At 41.1% G+C, this 7,994-nt stretch overlaps 1 pseudogene; it reads left to right on the top strand.

The window, feature by feature from the left end:
- The first annotated feature begins 6,993 nt into the window (after window positions 1-6,993).
- LOC138167303 (tropomyosin alpha-4 chain pseudogene) lies at window positions 6,994-7,599 on the top strand (annotated as a pseudogene).
- The last annotated feature ends 395 nt before the right edge of the window (window positions 7,600-7,994 follow it).

Here is a 7,994-nt window from a genome sequence, read left to right as displayed (position 1 = left end):
GACACTGGAGCCGGTGCTGTTACTCACTGAGCCACCTGGCCGCCCCTAAGCAATTGGGGTAAAGTAACTTGCTCAAGGTTACATGGCCAGGTGTTTCTGGGTGGGTGCTAAGTGTCTGAGCCCGGGATTCGATCTCCAGGTCATCCCAACACTGGAGCCAGTGCTCTTACTCGCTGTGCTACCTGGCTGCCCCATCAATCATACTTTCTATGGTATAGCTCTATCTGTGGAAAACCTTTTAGCCACAAAATCAAACAGCTTTCCCCACTGTAACAACAATGCAGCACCCATGGTGACTATAAATATGCTGGTGTAGTTGTGAATCACAAAATGTAACAGGCTTTCCACGTGGAGGACAGAGCCAAAGCATTTATTCAAATACCAGAAAGCCAAGTCCCCAAACCAGAAAGTCAAAGTCATTACAGTAACCATGAAGTTGGTACACATAATTAATGCAATGAACACCCACATTTCCAAGCCTCCAAAACAAAACAGGCTCCCTCAGGCAAAGATCCTCCCCTTCCTACTCACTGTAGCTGCTCAGCCTCCCAGCAGTTCTGTCTCCCAGCAGTTCTCATTCCCAGAAGTTCTCAGCAGAAATACTCAGCAGAAGTTCTGGCTGGCTCTCAGAAGAAGTTCTGCCACCACAAGTTCTGTTCTCAAAATCTCTTTCCTCTCAGGCCTGGGCCTCTCCTTATCCATGGTATTAACTCCTCTCTACCCCACCCCCTCCTGCCACATCAGCAAGTTCATCCCACTTTGGGATTCACAAGCTCTGGGCCTCAATACCTGACACAACCATGAACCTGAAACTAAGTGCTAAGTACCTGTTAACCTGCCAATACAAGGGGCACGGAACATCTTCCAGTCCTACTACCATTATTACCCCCCCTCCTTCCACACACACACCTATTTTCATCTTCCTGGTCTCCTTCATAGTATGTGGATTGCTTATTTTTCCTTCCTACTGGAGGGTCTTTCATCCTTTGCTTCAGTCACCATACATTTTTGCTTCTCATATTTCTAAGCATTCCTTTCCCATCTCTTTGCCTAGCTCCTTATCCTCTTCTTGAGGTCTTAGAGTGGGTGTTTCCTAAAGTCTTCTTTTCACTATTAATCCTCTTCTTTGTTTTCTACTGAAAGAAATGATTCTTTCTTTCATGTATTAATAACTAATTATTGAATTAGGACCAAGGTTTTTCCCCTTTTCTACTTTCTCATCCAGAAATCAACCAGTGTAGGGAATTTTGGGCAAATAGTTACTCATCCAGGAGAGCTAAGATCAAATCAAAGTAAAGAAATTCTAAGTTTTGAAGAATAGGTGAATTCCTGCTCATTGTGTTTAACTAGGCAGGTCTAGGAAATTATGGATTCACCCTTTTGTCAGATAGGTGAACTGGAAAAATAAGTCTCTTTGACCAAAGTTTGGGTGCTCAGTGTAACATACCTCATGACCCTCATTGGAATAAGCCAATCTTTCATTATAATATTCATTCTGTGACTAATTGATTGCCACCCTCAGAACATTCATTCTTCCAATGTCATATAAACTGTATTAATAAAACGATTAATTACCCAGAAACTATGTCTCTCGAACTTTTTAAATGTCACACTCCCCTGGCTGTCTCATTGAATGCTGTAGCTTCAGCTACTATCTTCATGTAGATGGCTCTCAAATCTCTTTCTCTAGCCCTGACCTTTCTTTTCTTAACTTCAGACCTGTGCCTAGAATGGGTTTCTATCCAGAAACATTCTTTGATGACTTTTGTGAGTAGCAGTTCTCTCTGTGGCTACACAGAGAATGTTTTTTGCACTTCTGTGATGTACTTGTCATGTAACATTATACATGATAGCATTTGTGTCTTCTCCTAACATACTACAGCCTCCAACAGGACAAGGACTCTGTGTCTTATCTATACTTTGCATTTCCTCCAGCACCTCAAGCATTCCCCTGCACCCAGTAGGCATTTGGTGCATGTTTGCTGTCACTTGTTATTGAATTGCAAAACTACCTTTTCTCTGAAAATTTAACCTGCTACTCATAGAAATCCTCAGAAGGCTGCTGAATGTTAGCTCTAGCATGACATGAAATGATATGAGGGAGTATGTTAGAGGTCAGGAGATACATTTCTGGTACTGACAAACAATTTCCTCCTTCCACACTCTGCTGTTATGTGGCTTCAGGCTTCTGTCAAACTCTGAAACAATAACTTGCAAGGTACTAATTAATTAGCTTCTTTGGTTCTGGAACCTTTTATAAAAGTGGATTTTGGGCACTGGGAAATAACTCCTGAACTTTTTGTCATCCTTTGTCCTCCATGGCCTGACTTGGAAAATTAATTTCAGAGAACAGGCCATAATGTCTGGGAGTAAAATGTGTACCCTATTACTTGGCACACATTCCAAGGGCCCAATTACTATCTCCTCCCCTCCTCCCCCGCCCGTGTTTTAGTCTGCATGAGACCAAGGAACTGGTTGAAGTTGTTATGAATTGATTAGTTGTTTTGCAGGCAAGGACTGGCATTCCTTGGCTTGGTTTCTTGCTCTCTATGAAGGGGAGGGCGCTGCGTGGAGCACTGGCTTCTGGCTGACACCAAGCGTCTTGGGTTCCCAGCTGTGGTTTGTGGCCTTCACATGGAGCTTTCTTAGCAGTTCTGAACAGAAAGGACTGTACTACCCCATTACTCCAGATCCCCCACTCACAATCTCAGTTTCCAGAATTGGAGTTTGAGGCCCTATGAAGCGCATATTGAGGGTCTTCCCAGCTATTAGGAAGTCCCAAGTAGACAAACGGTACATTAGAAAGACACCTTTTTGTCCTCATGAGAAACAAACATGGTCTCTGAAGATTACTGGATTTTAAGCCAGAAGACCTGGGTTTAAACTCCTGGTCTTCAACTTACTAGCTACATGATTTGGGGCAAGTCATTAAGGTCCCTCTTTGTTCCTAAAACCTTTGCTCCTTATAGAAACATACAATTTTTTTTTAACTTTCAAAAAATTTATTTCTATTTTTTAATTTATGGAATGCAATAAGCATTTCAATTACTTAATGTAGTAAAAATACAATTGCACTAGAAACTGCAAATCCATTATGTACAACTTTCATTATAAATATATTGTAATATTATCTTATAAATTTCTCTTTTTCTTCTCCTTTTCCCCTCTGAGATAACCACCATTAGGCACAAATGGGTATATATATATATATATATTATATATATATAATATATGTAAAATTATCCTAGACATACTTTGATTTATCAGTTCTTTCTCTGTGTGCAGATAACGTGTTTCTTCACATGTTCTTTATAGTTAATTTGGATATTTATAATAATCAAAATAACTTATTTCCTCAAAGTCATTCTTAGAATAACAATGCTGTTAATGTATACAATCTTCTCTTGTTTCTGTTCTTTTCACTCTTTATCACTTCATGCAAGTCTTTCCATGTTTTTCTAAGACCATTGAGTTCATCACTTCTTAATTCACAGTAGTATTCCATCACAATCATATACCACAACTTGTCCAGCCATTCTCCAATTGATGGGCATCTCTTCAATTTCCAGTTCTTTGCTACCACGAACAGAGCTACTATAAACATTTTAGAACATATAGATTCATTTCCTTTTCCCTTAATCATTTTTGGAAATAGGTCTAGAATCATACAATCAGAGGACCTCAGAGTTTAAGGAGCCTCAGAGACCACCCAATTCTGCCTGGATCTAAAAAGGAATACTTTCTATCACAAACCATGATGATGAATAATAATCCAATCCATGTTTTTAAAACTCCAAAGAAATTGAAGCCAGGAATCTCAATGAAATTTATTCTGTTTTTGTCGACTATAATTATTACGAGAGGTAACTGTGGTATTGGAGGTGAGTTTCTCCTGCCAATACTCTCTTAGGTTCAATTCCATTTTGGGACAAAATGAGACACTCATAAGTCATTGGAGATTTAACAAAGGAAGTTGACTTTGCTCTAACACAACAGAGACGTGCACTAAAAATACAGTGGCACTTAGTGTCAGCGTTGGTACACTCAGCCTCCCTCAGCTCCTCAGGGAAGTTCTTCTGATTGGCATGTCTAAAAAGGTATGGTGACCCACATGGTCTAAGGCAGTGGTCTCAAATTCAAATAGAAATAGATCCTTGAGGCCCACACATTGACTTAGAAAACCACAAATTAACATGACCTACATAGTATTGCATTTTTGTTTATTTTGTTTAACATTTCCCAATTATATTTTCATCTTATTTGGACTTCACTGGTGAGTTTTGGGGGCAGCCAGTTTGACACCTCTGGTCTAAGGCACCCAGTGAGTCTGAGAGGGCTAGACACCCTGTGGTTAGGACTTTTTAATGCCCTTAGATGCCCAGGAAATTATGTCAAGGAAGCCAGGGCCAATTAAATCCTAGGGACAGCTTTGCTTAGGAGCTACCCCATGTTGCTTGGGGAAGGCAGGGAAGGCAATTGCATCAGGAAAACTCTGGCCATGTCACAAAGGACATAGTGGATGAAGCTGGCCTCAGTCAAGAAGAACTGGGTCCAAGTCTGGTTTCTAATACCACAACTTGTTCAGTCATTCTCCAATTGATGAGCATCTCTACAATTTCCAGTTCTTTGCTACCACAAAGAGAGATACTATAAACATTTAAGAACATGCAGATTCTTTTCCTTTTCCCCTAATCATTTTTTTGGAAATAGATCTAGAATCATACAATCAGGATTGTGCAATCCTGGGCAAGTCACTAGTATCTCAGTGCCCCTTGGCAATTCTCAGAGTCTTATATTGCAGAATAGAAACTAATCTAAATCAATTTCCTTAGGGAGAGTTTCTTATACTAATACCAGATTGAATTTGAGCACGCTCACGCATTTGCGTTCACACATATACACAGATGTTTCACTCTAATCATTCCATCAATAAGCATTTATTGAGCATCTATTATATGCCAGGTTCTATGCTAGGCATTAGGAGGAGTACAGATAAAAAGCATGAAACAATCACCATTCTCCCCTTCCCAAAGCCTCAGTTTCCTTATCTGTGACATGGAGATAATAATACCACCCTACCACCCCCTAGCTTACAAAGTGGTGCTTAGGAAAAGTGCTTGTGAATAGCCTTGTACATATGAGCTTTCATTTCTTCTCCTCCTGCACTGGTTTATCAAACTCGTAAGTGCCACGGGCAGTTCTTATAGATATGCAATTTCATGTCTTCATTCTGTGGTTTACAAAATTGTAAAGGAAACCAGATGCCAGTTGAGTAGTAATTTTACAGCATTAAGGTGTGGTCTCCCTGGCCTTGTCTCTGCCATGAACAATGGCCTTTTCATTAGAAGCTTGCCCCCTAAATATACATAGCCCTGCTTAGCTAGAGAAAAGAAGAGGAACTTTGGTCTTCGCCAGGACCAAGGGCTGAGGAGAAGAATGTAAGGGAGCCTGCCTGAGACAAGCATAACTTGCTGAGGTTGTAAATTCTCAGGGGAATAGATCAATAGTTGTTATTGAGACTTCTTAGGGATGTGACTCAACCAGTATCATAACAGTAAATTGGGAGGTGATTGGTAATTAGGGTGTCTTTCCAGTTCTAATAGAATGCACTTTTCTGGGAGTAGTCAGGCCCAACCCTGATGCTGGGAGGTAGGAAAGACGTCAGGAGGGGCACCAATGCAATGAAGGGAATAAGCATTTATATAGAACTTCACATGGCCATGGTCCCACAGTTAGTGTTTGAGGCCAGACTTGAACTCCTGTCTTCCTGATTCTAGGCCAGATATTCTCTCCACTGAACCACCAGTTTCCTCCTATGAGTTCTCCTTATTTGCAAATGTAATGCTGCTTCTCACCCCATTGCAGAAGTTTCCAAAGAAGAAAGTGGAATGTAATGCCAAACAGCTTCTGGGAGTCCAGGTCTGGGTTAGGCTCTGAACCTATATATGGAGACAGGTAACTTATAAACACAAGGTTAAGACTGGCATACTTGTACAAGGAATTTATTCAGTCTACAGAAAGTATGTTTGCTACAGAAGGTAAGTGGCTATTTTGGGGACCCAAAGCTCAAGAGTTGGGAACCATTATTCTAGAGCAGGGGTGGGGAACCTGTAGCCTCAAAGCCAAATGTGGTCCTTGGATGGGGCCTTTTGAGCAGGTGCAAGTTTTATAGAACAAATCCTTTTTATTAAGGGAATTTGTTCAGTGAAATTTGGATTCAATCAAAGGACCTAGAGAGCCATATGTGACCTCAAGGGTGAAGGTTCCTTATTCCTGCTCTAGAGGATAGATTTCAAGACATCTCCCATTGCTACTGTCTTCCCCCTGGAATTTTACCTTTTACATTTTGTAATTCCTTTACATTGGACATGTCCTGTATGTTACATGATCATCTGAATATTGTCTTCCTTATTGGAAAGTAAGCTCCTTGAGGGCAGGGACTATATTTTTGTATTCTCATTGCTTAACACAGTGTCTGGTAAATAATAGGCACTTAATAAATGCTTGTTGACTAACACATGTATATTCATCTTACCATTATCTCGAATACTTGCTCAGGAACTGGGCACCTGTTTATCTTTCTGACATAAGTTATATAATCTTGCATTCCCCAGAGGGGCATGAGTTAATGAGAGTAACTGATGAGATAGATGCCCACAAGATTGGACCCAGTTCATTTAAATCCATAGCTTTTGTTATGGACCATAGTTTACATTTGTTTCCACAATGCTTTGTAGCCATTTTTATTAGCATCTTGACTCATCACATTTGAGATCTGGAAGGGACCTTTAGGATCATCTGGTCTGACCTGACCCTCTCATTTTAAGATGAATAAAGTGAGAGTGCTCCCAGGCTGTCCTGCCCTGTGCCCCAAGCTCCCTAGTCCCCATGCCAGCCTCAACTCCCCGGAGGCAGTGAAAAGTGAAAAGGCACATGCAGATGCTACAGCAGCAGGCAGATGAGGCAGAGGACCAAGCCCAGAGCCTGCAGTGGGAGAAAGCTGAAGGAGATGTGGCATCTCTGAATTCACAGATCCATCTAGTTGAGGAAGAGTTGGACCCGGCCCAAGAATGTCCAGCCTCAGCCCTGCCAGAAACTGGAGGAGGTGGAAAAGGCCACTGATGAGAGTGAGAGAGGAATGAAGGTGATTGAAAACTGGGTGATGAAGGAAGAAGAGAAAATGGAAATTTAGGAGATGCAGAGGAGACTGATCACAAATATGAGGAGATAGCCCCAAAGTTGGTCATCCTTGAGAGCGAACTGGAGAGAGCAGTTAGCATGCAGAGGTGTCGGAGCTTAAGTGTGGTGATCTGGAAGAACTGAAGAATGTCACCAACAGCCTGAAATCCTTGAAGGCTGAATCTTAGAGGTATTCTGAAAAAGAGGGCAAGTATGAAGAAGAAATCACTTCTACCTGACAAACTGAAAGAGGCTGAGACCCGGGCTGAGTTTGCAGAAAGAACTGTTGCAAAGCTGGAAAAGACCTTTGACAACCTGAAAGAAAAACTTGCCCAGGCCAAAGAAGAGAATGTGGGCTTACATCAGACTCTGGATCAGATATTAAAAGAACTTAACTGTATATGAATCAAAAAAGAAGAATTTTGTTTGCCAGAAACTCAAGAACCCCATGTTATCCCTTTCCCTTGTAAGAAGTTACTTCTATTATTGCATCTTTTCTTTACTGGAAATGTCAATCAGATTATGAGTACTTGACCAATATTTGTTATCAGAGGGGCTTTGGGCACCAGTTAAATCTAGTTCCTCCTTTCAAACAGTACACTAAAGCTTCTAGTTGAATTTTATACTTAAATTGCATTTTTTTCCCTCTTAGGCAAGCAGAGTATTTTAACTTAGGCCACAATCTCCAAGATTGAGGGCATTCTGTTACACTCTAGGCAATAGCAGGGAACCCAGCTAAGCTACTGGATGATGCCTGGGTTGAATTAAGAACATAAGCACTGACTCGGCCAATATGGCAGAATGGAAGCAGTAAC

This window comes from Petaurus breviceps, unplaced genomic scaffold (assembly GCF_028583685.1).
Source record: "Petaurus breviceps papuanus isolate PSGF00001 unplaced genomic scaffold, PetGlider_PUasm1.0 229, whole genome shotgun sequence".
Lineage (NCBI taxonomy): Eukaryota > Metazoa > Chordata > Mammalia > Diprotodontia > Petauridae > Petaurus > Petaurus breviceps.
This window is presented reverse-complemented; position numbering and strand designations above follow the sequence as displayed.